Source organism: Silene latifolia, chromosome 4 (assembly GCF_048544455.1).
Source record: "Silene latifolia isolate original U9 population chromosome 4, ASM4854445v1, whole genome shotgun sequence".
NCBI classification, from domain to species: domain Eukaryota; kingdom Viridiplantae; phylum Streptophyta; class Magnoliopsida; order Caryophyllales; family Caryophyllaceae; genus Silene; species Silene latifolia.
In genome coordinates this window covers 39,031,703-39,050,019 of record NC_133529.1, presented here as the reverse complement: position 1 = coordinate 39,050,019, position 18,317 = coordinate 39,031,703, and the positions used below count along the sequence as shown (strand labels likewise).

Below are 18,317 nucleotides of genomic sequence, written 5' to 3'. Positions count from 1 at the left end.
GAAAATGAGTACTGCTTTTCATCCTGTAACAGATGGGCAGACACGGAGAACTATCAAGATCTTGGAGGATATGTTACGAGCTTATGTGATGGAGTTTGGTGGTAGCTGGGAGGATAGGTTGGATCTGATTGAGTTTTCTTATAACAACAGCTATCACACGAGTATTGGGATGGCACCATTTGAGGCTCTGTATGGGAGGAGGTGTAGGAGTCCGATTTGTTGGGATGATAGAGCTGGGGTAATGATTTTAGGACCACAAATGGTACAGGAGATGATATAACAAGTTAAGGTGATTAGGCAAAAGATGAAAGCGGCCCAAGATCGACAAAAGTGTTATGCAGATCTACATCGCCGTGACATAGAGTTTCAGGTTGGGGATAAGGTTCTTCTGAAAGTATCTCTTATGCATGGGGTTATGAGGTTTGGTAAGAAAGGGAAGCTGAGCCAGGAGTTCATCAAACCATATGAGATTTTGGATCGTGTGGGAGAGGTTGCTTACTGGTTAGCGTTACCAGTAGCTTTGGATCGTGTGCATACCGTGTTTCATGTATCTCAGTTACGGAAGTATGTGAGCGATCCTTCCCATGTGCTATAGGTGGAGAACATATAATTGGATGAGTCCTTGTCTTATCTGGAGGTGCCAAAACAAATTCTTGATCGTAAGGTTCGGAAAAATAGGTCCGGGGAAACATTGTTGCCTAAGTTCTTATGGTCTAATCATGAGGTAGAGAAAGCTACTTGGGAGGCGAAAGAGGCTATGAGGGAATGGTATCCGTCTCTTTTTGATCAGGTATGTGTGGTTACGGGGACGTAACCATGTTTATTTTAGGGGGTAGGAGATGATCGCATAAGGTTTTGGTGTGGGGTTTATGTTAGTTTTTGCAGTGTTAGTAGTAGTTTTGAGTCGGTTTGAGTTGTGGTTGGGAGTTTTATATTGAGTGTTGGTTGCGTTGTTGTGTAGTGGTTGAGTTAGTATGTTTTGTTTTTGAGCATGGGTTGAACTTCGGGGACGAAGTTCCTTTTAAGGAGGGAAGACTCTAAAACTACGGTTTTATATGCTTTTGAGTACTTTATCGAGTGGGGCTTACTTTGTCGAGTAAGTGAGTTTGGTTTCCGTAACAGTGTTCTGCTGATGGGTACTCGATCGAGTAAGTGTGGCACTCGATCGAGTAAGGGTCGCTCGATCGAGTAAGTGACTTAATCGATCGACTAAGTCGGTTCTACGGGTCGTTTTAGCCGGGTTTTGTTGGCAACGCGTGATTGTCGTCGGTTCCTTTACCACTTTTATCTTTTTTAAAAACCTTTCAAGAGAAAAAAGCAAGTTAAATTACTTTAATCTTCGCGTTGCTATCAAATCCCAAGGGCTAGGATTGTCGTGTTCTTTACGCCATTGAGTTCATCATGTCGTGGGTAAGATCCTTGTATAGTTTTTATACCTTTTCATTGATTTTGTTTAAAACACTAATTGGGTATTTTGGGGGATTTTTGGAGTATGATGTATGTTAGATAGTGATTGTGAGGTTATGTGATTATAGGAGCTGGTTTCGTAAAGGAGTAATTTTGAGTTGCTGCTTTGTGACGATCTGGTGATTTGCTTATTCCAGGTAGGGTTTCCCTACTCGGTTATTGATTACAGAGTTGTTGGTGATGGTTGTGTTTATTGTTGATCTTTTTCGTATTGGTGTTGTGTTGCTGTTGTTGTTGTATAATTGGTTGTGTAATTGTCTGTGGTTCTCGAAGCGTGTCCTCGGCTGAGTGGAGTCACTTGCGGGAGAGGCTTCACGCCCTTGTTTCGCCCTCTGTGGAACCCGCCACAGGAGGGGATGTTCACATTAAGGAACTTGGGTTATCGCTCGGAATAGATGAGCGGGGATTTGGTGGGTACGGCTGCGGTCCTCCACTGGCAGCGTGGAATATCTGTTGTGATGGGTATTCTGGCAAGACTACACACTTTAGTGTGTAGTCAGGTGTGTGGAGTTGTGACGGAGTTTGGGTAACTTGTGTGTTGTATCTTATGTATTTTGATTTGTGTAATCAGTAACAGACCCCGTTTAAATCTTTTGAAAACTGTGGTGATCCATTCGGGGATGGTGAGCAGTAATTGAGTAGGTATGACATGGCTTGCGTGGGGGATAGCTGGGATGGATCGTCACTTACCATTAGAGTCTTCCGCTGTGTCATGAACTTAGTTTTCTTTTCAGTTGGCTTGATTTTGGAACATTTGTATTTAATTTACAGTTTTGGTTTTGGGATTGTAATCACTTAAACTCTTTTACTTATTCAATTATGTTTATTAATGATCTATTTGATATACATTGACTCAGTAACCGAGATGGTAGCATTTACATGCATTAGGTGGTCTTGGTAAGGTACCTTGGTATATGGGAGTGTTACAGAAACAGCAGAGAAGCAGCCTCTGGAAGAGGCGCAGCAAATGCTACGACTATTCTAGAAGGTGCACCTGCTGGTGCGTTTCTTCTAGGTCGTCTTTTGCTGCTGTTTTGCAAAGATCGATTAAAAATATTGTTTTAAAATCGGTTTTGAGCATACTTGTGATATAAATCCGTACATTAGCTAATACAAAATAAAATACAATAAATAAAATTGGGATTTACACCCTCAGACTTCCATGTTTGACGAAGCGAGATAAGCTAAGTTGTCGTTTTAGTGATTGCTCGACTCGATGTAATATGAAAGTGCCCTCTTAAGAGGATTTAGAACAAATTGATTGAGTTGATTAAAGTGTAGTGGTCAAGTGGGTCGGTCTATGCAACGTGACTGGTACTGAGAATGATCTGAGCTTACGTGGTCGCGTAGAGCAAGCACGTAGGCGTCGAAAAGTAAGAGCGCGGTCTAATAATACAAAGAGAGAAGAGAAGGGCGGACACTCGCGTGAAAAATATGTGAGACGGAGGCCTCTATTTATACCAATCACGTGAAGGAATTTCAGTAAAAGTAGGATTAGGAAATAAATTCGAAAGAAATCTGAAAACTGGAGGAAAAGCAGCCCAGGAAGAGGCGCAGCAGGAACTACGATCCTTCCAAGAGGCGCAGTTCCTGCTGCGTTCTCTCTTTGGCAGTTTCCTCCTCATCAAGGAAGATTTCCGCGATTCTATTTAGGAATTAGAGAAGATGTGTGCTTCCTTATTCCGCAAGGTAGATATTTTCGTGATAAAAGATAAAATTTAGGAATAATACTCCGGAAAATTCCAGAATATTCCGATTCGGTTTTAAGACGGATTAGAAAATGGAAGCGGTTTTTGACCCGGACTCCAAATGAACTCTAATTACTACCAAAACGACCGTATCGGCGCGTAAATGACGACCATGAGATTGACTCGACTGTTTGAGCTATCATGTATCGACGAACTTACGAAATGTCATAAATTTCTCCATGTAATTAAACATGCGACCCAATTATCACTGGGTGGTTGGCGGGAGGTGCAGAAATGAGGTGTCTACAGAAAAGCAGTTTCAATAGATAATTAACATAGAAATAAGGGGAGTAAAAAATTAACTTCTACATATAAAAGTGTACGTTAGATGACATACAACGATACGTGCGATGCCTGTGTAAGATAACTTCTCAAAATTATCATCATAAGTACGGTTGTCAAGATACTCAATCTGCTCTGATAAAAAGTTAATGCAAGCACAACTATAGTGATCTTGATCACGAGAAAAACTGGAATAAAAACCTGAAAACCGTATTATGTATAGTTACATATAAGAATTTGAAACGGAAATACTATACACCATAAATACTTGAAGTTTCATACCATATCAGAGTCAAGATGAAAGGGAGGATAACAGGATTCAATCCACAAGTCCCATCCAGCAAACAACTCGGCAGTATAGTCCACGACTTTTCCAATTTTTTTTGGCGTCCCAAATTAGCACCGCGATACCTTACTAAAAAAAAATACATAAGCACTCCAATGAAATTTATTCGAATATTGAAACTACAATAAACTTAAGGCATTGAACAGTAAAAGTTACACAATCAGCCACTGAAGTTACCCAGTCAGTAGACTGAAGTTACACAGTTAGTGGATTGAAGTTACACAGACAACCACTGAAGTTATACTGGTTTGCACAGTTAGTATACTAAAGTTACACAGTTAGCAACTGAAGTTAAACACCTAGCCACTTAAGTTACACAGTTAGCCACTAAGGTTACACTGGTTTGCACAGTCAGCCACTTTACACAATCAGACACTGAAGTTACACGGTAATTGGACTGAAGTTACATAGTCAGCCACTGAAGTTACACTGGTTTAGACAGTCATCCACTTGTTTACACACCCAGCCAATGAAGTTACACACCTAGACACGCATTGAAGTTACACAGTCAGTGGATTGAAGTTACACAATCAGCCACTGAAGTTACTCTGGCATTCAAGTTATAAACGCCACAATGTACAGTAAAAGTTGTACTCTGATACCTGTCGTTATGTACCAAAAATAAATACCTAAGTATAACTAACAGAAGCTAGTGATAAGTAGGGTCGATCTCCACAGGGAGGCAAGGTATCTATCTGTAAGTCCGTCTATCTAAGTCACAAATGGGGGGTTTTGTAATTGGTTTTCTAAACTACTAAGGATTAAAAGGCAGGACGGAGCAATAAAGCAAGAGCAATGAAGTGAGAAAATGAGATATAAGTGATCAGATAAACGAGGTATGTTAGGATTTCGGTTCACCATGGCAGTTTATCGACTCAGTTGCAAATAGTCTAGACAATCTACTGTGAGAAGGGCAAGGGAAAGGTCCTTCCGGTCAGCTATCCACCCTAGATTTCCACTAACTTAACTTCCGTCCTCATTAGGGTAGTCTACTGTTCATAGCAGGTCTGTTTATTCCAATCTTCCGATCCAGGAACAAAGTTAACCAAATTAATGTTATTTAGAAGCGTGCACTCAACTAAATATGTTACAGTTATATTCCTACGGTCACTATTCTCACATGTAAATCATCTAATCCATTCACTACATCGTCACAATTCTACCATGGATCCCCTAATCCTAACATAGGGAAATTAGCTACTCATGTTCTTAGGGCAGTCAACAATAACAACAAAGAGCATGCTAATAAGAGACATAATAAAGAGATGATAATAAAGCATAAACAAGAATAAAGGAACAATTAATGAGAGCAAACAAGATTTAGATTAAAGAGAAAAGAATGATTACAGTCCGAATCTGAGAGAAAAGAGGCAGAAAAGTTTCAGCAGTCAAAAGAGAGCAAAGAACGTAATTAAGCCAAGTTTTAGAAGTGTAGCAGTATGTCCAAAGAGTCCCTCTAGACCTAATAATCACTTCCTTATATAGGAGAGCGAAATTATTAACAAAATAAACCTAACACGGATTAGATAGACCGTGTAAACTAGCAAACCCCTCGATCGAGTCATTTCAGACTACTCGATCGAGGTCTTCTCCAGCAAATCTTCTCGATCGAGCACTTTAGGCTCTCGATCGAGTAACTCCATAAAAGCTCATTTCGATCGAGTATATAGAACTACTTCATCGACCTTCAGTTCCTGCCAAACCATTCGATCGAACTCCAGAACCTCTCGATCGAGTGTTTTCTACTAAGATCAGTCTTCAACTCGTCTTGGCAGCTTCATATGACCTTTCTGCACGCATCCCAAGGTACGACTCTGCTCTAAAATCTTCGTCTCCTTACAATGCAGGCTAAATGGGACGAATAAGGTGCGATTCCACTACTTTCGGGTCCATTTCTGCAATTAAGACAAAACAAACCAAAGTAGCCAATTCGGGGCATTTTGCAATACAAAGTGATACAAAAAGGCATAGAAATACGTGCAATAAGAGGCTAAAAAGTCTATACAAATTGCACGTATCAAATCTCCCCAAACCGAACCTTTACTCGTCCTCGAGTAAACTAAATGCAAACTAATGAAACGGATATGAAAACTCAGAGCTAGCTATAACTTGTCCACTTAAACTAATTTAATGCAATCAAAAATTAACAGCTACAGCTACAGCAGTAAATACGCAAACGAGTTGTGTGATGTCTATAAATAAGCTGACATGTCGACCTTGCAAGACCATCAAAATCGGACTCTCACGGGTTACTCTTCTATCATGAAGCAAAGGGTGAAAGTATATGTGTAAGAGAGAAAGAGAAGACAGTCACTCACCTAAACTGCGACCTACATAACATGCATGCAACAAAAATGATAGACGGTTCAAGTACCATACATACATTCCAACCAACAATGTCCGTCACAGCCAAGGGCTTACAAAAGATATGGGAAAGTGAGGTTACAGGTAAGAAAGGGCAAAACAAATTATGGAAATGTGGAGGTAAAGCGTCAAGCTAGCACCTAAACAGGACCATTCACGACCATCCAATTCTCAGCTGTCTAAAAATCAAACACAAGTGCCCTTCTTTGGCACAAAACTCACTACCCAATACACAATCTCCTCAAAAAGATATAAATAAGAACGGAGGAGTAGACCGTCACAAACTTCCCTTTTTTAATACGGTCTAATTTCTATTTCAAATTCTTTCTTATTCTTTTTCTCTCTTTCTTCACTGATCACGTTTTTTCATTTTTTTATTTCATTTTCTTTTTCTTTTTTCCACGTCTCTTTCTTTTCTTTTTCTTCCCACATTCTTTCTTTTTCCACCAACTCCGTACAAATATGAACGAGCCAAACTTGCAACCATGATAAACACACCACAAAAGTCACACTATACTAGCTTGACTGGCAGGCTAAATTTGGGTGTAACTAATGGGTCAAAAAGGCTATATTTGGCTAATGTGGAGCTAAATGGGTGAAAATGAAAGAAAGGGAAATTGTAAGCACTTCCTTGCATGTGACACCGACCACAAACCCAAATGTATGCAAGTGACAAGCAATCTAATTTCATAAATGTGCAAAAGTAATGAACATGTTATGCAAGGAGTACTACTCTCAATTCCTACATGAACTGGTCATGAATGTCACCAGTTATATGGCTCTAAAACTCAGAAATTGTAAAGTAGGTTGCCGATTTATCAGGTCAAGTCTACACAGTCAGCTATATTTTCAACATTAACTCGTAGATATGTGCATAACTAAACTAATAACTGTCAATTGGATGCAAGGCTTAAGTGATATGACAAGTTAAAGTGCAATTTCATCATGGAAATCTACCGTTCCGACTAAACCTATATGCAAAATGAAACGTGAATATTTTTTTGATTTTTTTTTTTGAAATTTTCTAATTTTTTTGGATTTTTTTAAATAAATACAATGCAAACATAAGAGTAAACGTGAATGCAAAAACAAATGCAAAAATGCAGACTCAAAGGATGCAATACCCTCCCCAAACCAAAACGGACAACGCCCTCATTGTCCTCCAGCATACACCAGCGGATATATAATGGGAAAGGGATATATACAACCGATAAATGAATGAAAAACAATAAATAAAAAGGAGACGAAAATAAATAAAAGAGCAAGAAGTACATACAAAATGACGAACTTCCCCAAACCAGCCAGAAAACTGGGAAAGTGAGTAGCCCAGTAGCTACTCGTCAGTAGTCTCCTCCTCCTCCTCTCCCACCACCGTGTAGTCGGGATCTCGCTCCTGCTCCCTCCTCCTCCCCTCCTCAGCTCGGACTCTCTTCTCCTCCTCAGCTGTGTCCGCCTCGCTGGCTGGCTGTGGGTACCCCTCCGCCGGGTACCGGTAGAATGAAGGGTGTGGCCAGCCCTCAGGGACGGGGCGACCTCGTCTCATGTGGTACTCGTATAGAGGGAACAAGGTAGGTGCAATGTCCCGCTCCATACGAGCCTGCCTGGTAAGAAGCTCGAGAAGCAAACTGTCACGGCGCCCTTGGTCAATGACCTCGGACGCCTCAAAAGGTGGAGGAGGAATAAAATTAGCCGGGTAAACCAGCTGTGTAACAGAAGGAGTGGGAGTAGGGATCGGTGTAGGCGTGGGCGTGGAAGACTGCCCAGCTGTAGTCGGTGTGGATCCCTCTCCAGTCTCAGGTCTCTTCCGCTTCTTAGCAGCGGAAGTAGTGGTAGGTGGAGCGAGTGGAAGGTGGTAGAAGGTCAAAGGTGGAGGCAACCTACCCCTAACAGTAGGTAAAGGGACAAGACGGGGTAGGGTGGTGCAAGGTAAGGTCTCGGACAAGGAACCACAAATCTTCCAAGTCCGCTGGTCAGAAGCTAGCCAAAACATAGACAACATAGTAGCAAGATCAAGGTACCTATCAGTATCGACATGTGCCAGGGCACGAGGGAAGTCGGGGAAGATAGAACGGGCAAGAAAGGTGGCTATGCCACCGTAGACAATGGTGCCCGACTTCTTCTTCCCAACTGTGTTAAATTACTGAGTAGTCAAATAAGCAATGTTAAGCACAAAGGGGCCCTCGCTATCAATGTTCAGATATCCCCAAGAATAGACAACTCAACATTATTAATGTTGTTGGCTTCTTTACGGCCTAAAATCGTCCCACCAATGAGACGCAAAAAGTAACGGGTCGGGGGAGGTGGACATGAGCGAGTCTGCGCTCCTCAAAAGGTGTTTGTGCCAAGGTCCTCTAAAGTATACATAGGACCTTCCTAGGAGGGTCCGACTCACCGTGGGAAGACAGACCTAACCTACTGCAAAACTCAGCTAGGGTCCAGGTCGTAGTCCGGTTAAACAACCGGAATGAGACACACGGGCTGTCTCGGTCAGTGGCGTAGGCAGCAGCAGAAAAGGTAAAGGAGCTGAAAAACTCAAGGGTCAACTCCTTATAGGTCACTGCACTCATAGTGATCAGTCCAGACATCCCCGCCCCATTCAAAATCTCAACTACAGACTCGTAAATACCCAACCTCTCAAGTGATTTTCGACACAAAAATTTAGTCGAAGCAAAGTCACAGCTCTCTAAGTCAAAGAAATGGGTACGATGAAATGCATTAACGAAACGTACCTCTGGGTAGTCAGGATGCGGGTCAAGAGACTCATCGGCACGGAACGTGACACGTCCGGCAGCAGGCGTGCCTCGTCCTCGACCCCGTCCACGCCCTCCAGTACCCGAAGAAGAAGCCCGTCCCAAAGAGGCGGGCGGGGTACTAGGGCAGCCCTAGCAACAGGATGTACCTGCTTACGACGCAAAGCAGGGTCGTCACCGTAGAAGAGACTTCGATGTGAGTGAGACACAAAGGTGGCGACAAATGAGAACCAAAAACGACGGTGGCAGCAGCAGGGACCACCGTCTCAGTCAGGGATGGGGCAACAGTCGAACTAGACGACGGCATTGTGTTACTATCCATCCTAATAAATCAAATAAGGGCAGAAACTAATCAACTACGCAATTAAACACAAATTCCTCCAATTATTCACGAATTTTTGAAAAAAATTTGAACCTTAATGCCTCAAAATAGGTCGAAACAGCAATTAATCAACAATAAAAGGGAAGAAATCACTTACTTGATTGAATGCCCACAGGAATATGCAAAGAATCGACAAAAAACGCAAGAAAAACAGTCGGATTTGACAAAACCCGAGCAAACCCTAATTTCCCAAATTGAAAGCAACAAAGACGAGATTGAAAGGGAAAATATGGGGGAAATGTCGATATTAATACAAGGAATGCAATGTGGGTAATTGATTTTGGTAAAAGAAGAAGATTAAATGAGGAATTGGGGATTTTTTTAGAGAGATTATCGCATAAAAAGAGAAGAAACAAGTGTTAGAATGAAAATAGAAGTTAAAAAGAATAACTCCCTGCGTATAATAGGCATAGTCACTCGATCGATTGATTTGAAACCACTCGATCGAGGACTCTAGGATCCATTCTACTCGATCGAACACAATTCTTCTCGATCGAGAACTCCTCTATTTGGGCATTTCGATCGAGTGACTGAAACCACTCGATCGAGTTCTTTTGCTGGGCAATCCTCTCGATCGAGTACAAAAAATACTCGATCGAGGTGTTTTCATATAGCACACGTCCCAATGCGACTTATGTTCCCCAAACCTGCATAGAAACACGCAAAACAATTCCCACAAATACAAAATCACAAAAACAAGAAGTCTATATTCGGTTTTTGCTAAAAGCTAACTAAGCTACTGTCTAACAGTCTAAAACCGCAATTAAAATGTCTAAACGAAAATTCAAAATTACAAATTAATACAACGAGCCATTCCCCGCTCATCGTCCAAAACACTTCAATAGCCCGCAAGTGGGCTTCTGACTGGAGGAGGTCCCTTCAGCATCTCGGACCGTCCTCTTCGATCGCCACGAGGTTGAATTTGAACTGATGGAAGGAGAATAGTTTGCATCCACATACGCCCTAACCTTCTTCTTCCTCTTGACATTCCCATCGACATTGGAATCTCCATCACTTTGATTGACTTTAACTGTACTTTGACCGTCAGCATCTCCAGCATCCACTCTTTCTGTACCTGCAGCAAGGAAAACAGTAGAAAGGTCCTCCTTTTAACTCTCAGTCTGAGGCGGAGAGGTTACAATCGCAGCACAAAATTCAATGTTCTCAGCTGGAGTGTCTGTATCTGAGTCAACAGAGGATAGGGCATTGCAAGGTTGAACTTGCATGGGAGCCCTACGAGATTTAGACTGATGAAATATCAGCTCCTCGTCTCCTACCTGAAATGTAAGGGTCTTTCCCCCGACGTCAATTACTGCGCGTGTAGTAAATAAAAATGGTCGCCCTAAAATAATAGGGGTGTGAGTGTCCTCAGGTATGTCTAAGACCACAAAGTCTACGGGAATAAAGAATCTCCTAATCTTTACAAGTATGTCCTCTATAACTCCTAGTGGCCGTGATATACTACGGTCGGCCATTTGAACGGTCATATTAGTACAAGTTAAACTTGGTCAAACCGAGTCTCTTAGCGAGAGACAAAGGTAAGACACTCACGCTAGCTCCTAAATCGCATAGCGCGTTGTCAATCAAGTGGGTACCTATATGACAAGGAATTAAAAAGCTACCCGGATCTGATTGTTTGGGTGGTGTCTTATTCTGAACTAAGGCAGTCCCTACTTCAGTCAAAGCCACTGTCTCATGGTCATTTATATGTCTCTTACACGATAAAATTTCTTTCATGAAATTCAAGTAAGATTGTACCTGGGTAAGCAATTCGGCGAAGGGAACATTAACGTGAAGGCTCTTCAGGATCTCAGCAAATTTCCCGAACTGTTGGTTAGCCTTGTTGTTCTGCAATCGCCTTGGAAAGGGCATCGTGATAGGAATTTCGAGCCCTTTATTCCTTTCTTCCAATGTCTCAATAGGTTCGAACTCATTTCTGTTCGATCGATCTCTTTTACCTCTCGATCGAGGTCTTTCGGCAGCTTTTTCACTCGATCGAGCACTTTCCGCCTCTCGATCGAACCCTTCATTATCAGCATTGTTCGATCGAGGCAAGATTTCACTCGATCGAACACTTTTCCCAGAATTTTCACTCGATCGAGTAATTTGACCCTCTCGATCGAATCCCTAATTATCCACTGTACTCGATCGATCCATAATTCCACTTGATCGAGCATTATCTTCTGAAATTCTACTCGATCAACCTCCTGAAATCAATCGATCAAGTATTTTCTTCAAATTAAGCATAGTTTCGTCAATGGACGATTGTTCACCATCAGCAACGACATCCTCCGGGTCTGATATGTCCTCAACAGTTGACATTTCGGGTCCTTCATAAGAAATACCACTCCGCAAATTAATCAGGTTCATCGTCTCGTGTGGATTCGTCTCATATTGAGACGGTAAGTGACCCCGCTTTCTCGTGGATTGGCTAGCGGCCAGTTGAGCAACTTGGGTTTCGAGTGACTTAATTGATGATTCTTTTTGTTGCTCACTCATCTGCAACTGTTTAGTCAATGATTGGAGCATCGACTTTAACTCAGCTAATTCACGTACTCCACTAGAAGAAGCTCCTTGATGCGGTGGTGGAAAGGATGGAGGCTTTTGAAAGCCTTGTTGAGCTTTGTGAGGAGGAACATAAGCTTGTTGCTGCTGCGGAGGAGTAGGATTAAGCACATTCTGACACTTTGATTATTATAATACGAACCCCCTCCTTGCCTATATTGCTGAAAGGCAAGGACTTGCTCCTTCTATGTTAGACAATCAACAGCAGTGTGACCGTCATTACTCCCACATCTCTTACAAGTAACGGCCTCTTGTCTAGTCAACAAGTGAACCGTCTGTTGATTATCATCATGCTTCAACTCTAACTTGTCAAAACAAGCATTCATGGCTTCCAACTGAGCCACAACAGCATTATCAACTGAATTAACTGTCCGAATACCATCTCTCGGATTTCCATACTCATCACAGTGTGTAGCCATCTCCTCTATGATGCCCCATCCCTTATCATCATCATTGTTGTTCTGAAATCGCCCATTAAATGAGGCATCCAATATAGCACGGTGGTCGTCATACAACCCATTATAGAACTGGTTACACAAGAACCACTGATCAAAACCATGATGAGGAAGAGACTGCACCAACTTCTTGAAACGATACCAAGCTTCATAAAAATTCTCATCATGTGGCTGCTTGAAACTTGTAATTTTTCCTCTCAGCTGATTGGTACGTTGTGGAGGAAAATACCTTTTATAAAAGGCAAGTGCAAGAGTCTCCCAGTTGGTGATACCAGCTACTTCTCTATCAAGATCGGTGAGCCACTCTCGGGCTCCATCGGTTAAAGAAAAAGGGAATAAGACCTCCTTAATCTTGTCCTGCGTCACTCCCTTTGTAGCGGGAATGGTAGAGCAGTAGTCAGTGAAAACTTCCATGTGTTTGCGCGGATCTTCACCTGCCACACGATCTTCACCTGCCACACCTCGGAACAGGTTTCGTTCGACTAGGTTTATGTAGGACGGCCTGATACCGAATGTATTTCCATCCTCTGTCGAAAGCTTAAAACCCTTAAGGATTGATGCAATTGTGGGCTCCGAATGACTTGCAATATTAGGAATTTTCACCGGCTTTATAGCAGAAATAGAGTTGTCTTCTTCACAAGACGGATCTTCTACGAATAAAAAGTGTTCTAGCTCGGGTTCAAAAGTACTCAAGACTTCCTTTTAAATCTTCCTCTGCAGTCTTAGTCTATGCCGAAAGGATCTCTCTAGCTCAGGATCAGCTGGGACTAATTCTGACCTGTTTGACCTGGACATACACAACACTGAAGGAAACAAGTGAGAACTGTCTCAAGGAGTAAAAATTCCCTTAGACGGAAAGAGATAAACGAAACAACAACAACCAAATAGGCTATTGCCTCCCCGGCAACGGCGCCAAAATTTGATACTTGTCGTTATGTACCAAAAATAAATACATAAATATAACTAACAGAAGCTAGTGATAAGTAGGGTCGATCTCCATAGGGAGGCAAGGTATCTATCTGTAAGTCCGTCTATCTAAGTCACAAATGGGGGGTTTTGAAATTGGTTTTCTAAACTACTAAGGATTAAAAGGCAGGAGCAATAAAGCAAGAGCAATGAAGTGAGAAAATGAGATATAAGTGATCAGATAAAAGAGGTATGTTAGGATTTCGGTTCACCATGGCAGTTTATCGACTCAGTTGCAAATAGCCTAGACAATCTACTGTGAGAAGGGCAAGGGAAAGGTCCTTCCGGTCCGCTATCCACCCTAGATTTCCACTAACTTAACTTTCGTCCTCATTAAGGTAGTCTACTGTTCATAGCAGGTCTGTTTATTCCAATCTTCCGATCAAGGAACAAAGCTAACCAAATAAATGTTATTTAGAAGCGTGCACTCAACTAAATATGTTACAGTTATATTGCTACGGTCGGTCACAGGTTCTCACATGTAAATTGTCTAATCCATTCACTACATCGTCACAATTCTATTATGGATCCCCTAATCCTAACATAGGGAAATTAGTTACTCATGTTCTTAGGGCAGTTAACAATAACAACAAAGAGCATGCTAATAAGAGACATAATAAAGAGATGATAATAAAGCATAAACAAGAATAAAGGAACAATTAATGAGAGCAAACAAGATTTAGATTAAAGAGAAAAGAATGATTACAATCCGAATCTGAGAGAAAAGAGGCAGAAAAGTTTCAGCAGTCAAAAGAGAGCAAAGAACGTAATTAAGCCAAGTTTTAGAAGTGTAGCAGTATGTCCAAAAAGTCCCTCTAGACCTAATATTCACTTCCTTATATAGGAGAGCGAAATTATTAACAAAATAAACCTAACACGGATTAGATAGCCCGTGTAAACTAGCAAACCCCTCGATCGAGTCATTTCAGACTACTCGATCGAGGTCTTCTCCAGCAAATCTTCTCGATCGAGCACTTTAGGCTCTCGATCGAGTAACTTCATAAAAGCTCATTTCGATCGAGTATATAGAACTACTTCATCGACCTTCAGTTCCTGCCAAACCATTCGATCGAACTCCAGAACCTCTCGATCGAGTGTTTTCTACTAAGATCAGTCTTCAACTCGTCTTGGCAGCTTCATATGACCTTTCTTCACGCATCCTGAGGTACGACTCAGCTCTAAAATCTCCGTCTCCTTATAATGCATGCTAAATGGGACGAATAAAGTGCGATTCCACTACTTTCGGGTCCATTTCTGCAATTAAGACAAAACAAACCAAAGTAGCCAATTCGGGGCATTTTGCAATACAAAGTGATATAAAAAGGCATAGAAATGCGTGCAATAAGAGGCTAAAAAGTCTATATAAATTGCTTGTATCACACTCTAAAGACACTAAAAAAATATATTACATGCACACTTACAGTATGAGAAAGCCCATAGAAACAACGGCTCCTTGCTATGGGTGCAGTCTTCTCATTCATCAAGTGATTCAGTAACAAACACCGACAATCAATAACATTGTTCGTCACCTGTTTTTTAGGTAGCAAGCTAGGAAATCAGGTCTTCACGAGGTATGAGGTAAACGTCAGTGTATGAAACCAAATGTTCCCTACAAGGGGAAAAATAATTAACGATTAAAATTCATGAATAAAGAAGAAATTTAAAACGAGGAATTTGCGAAATATTAAGGATAATGTTTACTTAAAATTTTTAACCCGAATCCGGTGCATTAAAGACGTAATCCATTATGTATTTCCTCAAACCTAAAACTGTTGAGAATAGGCTCTTATTAAGACGTAGAAAATTGGACACGATGATCTTCTCCGTATCGGGGGATCCACAGTCAAGGGAACAGCCTAGATTCTCAGGAACCACACCCATGCACGGTAGCGCATCAACAGAATGAAGTAGAAATGGATGGTGAATCATATCAGTTTGCGGGACATAAATGGAGGGAGGTGTTATCCTTCCCTCGCCATCCTCATCAACAACCTCTCCTATACGGCCTACCTCCACACCTAAATCAACAGCCTTTACATCAGAGCCCCCTCCCATGCGCTTATTCATTAGTTGAAAGGTTGCATCAACATCATCAGCAGTATAACCTGCCTCCTTCAGGATTGCATGCTCAACGAGTTCCGTTGATTTAGAGGGTGATCCATCCTCCTTAGCTCCAGGCCTTTCTGCTTTCTGGCCTAACAATACCTCATTTATTTCACCCGTGTTATAAAATCCACCACTGTCAATTATTTCATCTGTCTGAATTTGGTCATTTGCTGATGGGACTTCTTCGTTGGCTAGGTGGATAACCTGAACCTCAGAAGCCGGTTGAATTGGCGGCATACGGTCAGATAACTTCAAATGGGCTTCCTCAGAAACCTCCAAACAGCGCCCTAGCTCTTTCACTCCAAAAATAGACTTCAAATCCGATTTAGAAGGCCCTTCCTCCATAATCAGGCCAACCCCATTCTTTTTCGGTTCTCCCAAAACCTCATTTATTTCACCAGATATAAATATACGATCAGTAAGTTGCAGTGCCTTAGAGAAACATTGTTGTACATCCAAATCCAACGTTACCTCTGTCTCTTCTAGAGTATCCTTGTCAGATAAATCATATAACGATTTCATTTCAACTGCTTTCGAAGCAAATTCATGCACCTCCCCCACCAAAACTAGCTTTATTGAGGTCACATAAAACTTCATTCAATTGCAGAGTAGCAATCTGATCTTTCTCATTATAATTTTTCGTTGTCGTTCGCACTTCCTACAGTACAAGTGCATTGGAAACGGAACATTTCATCCGTTAAACTACATCTTCTACTTCATCGCAATATCGATGAAGCTCGTCACTTTGCCAGAAATCTTGGGTGGACTGTGAAAGGACAAGGCCAGCTGGATCATTATTGTCAGTTATTAGGTGTTTGATCCCCGAAATTGCATCTGCATACCATGCATGGAAGGCGATAGTGTTCCTCTGAATCTTTAAATAGAGCTCGTGTACAGGTTGAATAAAAAAATACACACCAAAATCTGATGTTCCACATCAAAATTAATTCAAACAAGAAGAAAGGGATAAAGACATACACACACACACACACACACACACACACACACACACACACACACACACACACACACACACACACACACACACACACACACACACACACACACACATACACACACACACACACACACACACACACTGAAGCTAAACAGTATAGGAAATAAAGTTACAGAGCATGTCAGCACAAAGGTACATAATGTAGAGTTGAAATTCCAGGTCAATAGTATACAATATGTAGATAAAATAGCATATTACATTTTCATAAAATGGGTAGGCGAAAAACAAATAAAGAAAAAAAAACATACATCCACATCTCGATCTTCCAACTCAATATCATCCTCGAGTCCTTGAGGTAGTTCAATTTGAATCAACTTCTTGTAAAACTCTGGTTTAGATGTATATGAAATAAGTAACTAAGGATCGCCGCTAACATTGACCGGGGTATTAGTGGGTGCAAGAATGCAGTGCAGATACTTAACCACAGACCATGTCTGACGACCCAACCCCCCATCCCCCAACTCACCATTTATCCTACTCTTTAACCTCCCTACATCCTAATGCTTGATAAGTGGCAGATCATAGGGACAAATGTGACCTCGATAATCAAACCGCTGGAAATAGGTAATCATCAGAAAGGGAATACAACCCAACAAGTGCTTGTGTCTTTTTTTAACATCTTCTCTGGCGCTGACCATGTATTTAAAACATAAGAGCACTAGTCAGTTTGGGGGATAGCGCTGACATCTTCTGCAGCTCTTAAAAGCTTGAAGACAACTCTGTTATTAGACGTGGGAGCAAGATATGAGGACATACATACCAAAACTCACAGAGTGCAAAAGTTATCTCCTCCCTCTTTGTTGGCTTCAATTGCATGTTTAATCTTTCCTATAAGAATGGAGCCATTCGGATTTTTAATGCCGAAACGTTTCCTCCAACAATCTTTCAATTCCTTGTTTTCAGGGTTGTTAGAACCTTTATGTTGTCCAGTAGGTACTAGTTCGAGCTCTTTGGGACCAAGGGGTATAAAGAAGCAGCCATGCTATTTGGTCACCATATGAACTCTTTCTACTCAGGAACCCTAAACACATATGTTCCATCCTTAAAACAATCGAGAAATATTGGTATATCTGCAAGCGGGAAATTAATGAACTTTAACTTGAGCAAGCCACCAAAACCCATTCTCCTCACGGAAGATCTCTAAGCATAATTCAACTTAGGAATAAGTTGAAATATTCTCTTAGCACGACATTTCACAAAAATCTGTTGCGTAGGAAGGCGAGCATCCCCTTCTTCAATTTGTTTAACTTTTTCATCGGAAGACATCTGCAATAAAAGGATTGAGGAATTTTCATAATCAAACATGCATAAATTATAGAAAATGTGCATACAACAATGGAACCCCTAAAAATTACACACTCAAAGAATGGGAGTTACACAATCAGCTAAAAAAGAATCACACTGTTCATTACAAGGTCTGAATGTCGGATAAAGTTACACAATTAAATAACTGAAGTTAAATAACCAAAAAACTGCAGTTACAAAGTGTAAATGTATATATTGTAAGAATTACCACACAAAAATCTGTCAATCGTGATTTTAAATTACCAAAAAAACATCATTAACACAATATCACATATAATTAGTAAATCGATTCACATAATACATAAGAATTACCACACAAAAAACCGTCAATTATGATCTTCAAACACAGCAACCAAACAGAAAATAATGTCGTAAAAAAATTCTTCAAAACTTAATTAAAAAGCAAAAACACAGCAAACGAACAACTTCAAGAGCAATAAGTGAACATGATTAAAAAACAACAAAGGAGATGAAAGATGAACAGTCTACAACAATAAAACTTTAGTTTGGTGAAGATGACAAAATCAAAAAAGAAAAAAAAAATAAGTGAAGATGAATAGTCT

General features: G+C 41.0%; 1 non-coding gene across 1 annotated transcript; it reads left to right on the top strand.

Annotated features, from left to right (window-relative positions):
* The first annotated feature begins 12,456 nt into the window (after positions 1-12,456).
* Positions 12,457-12,562, top strand: LOC141654559 (small nucleolar RNA R71). The gene has a single exon (XR_012548115.1). It is a non-coding gene; the product is annotated as a small nucleolar RNA R71 (small nucleolar RNA).
* The last annotated feature ends 5,755 nt before the right edge of the window (positions 12,563-18,317 follow it).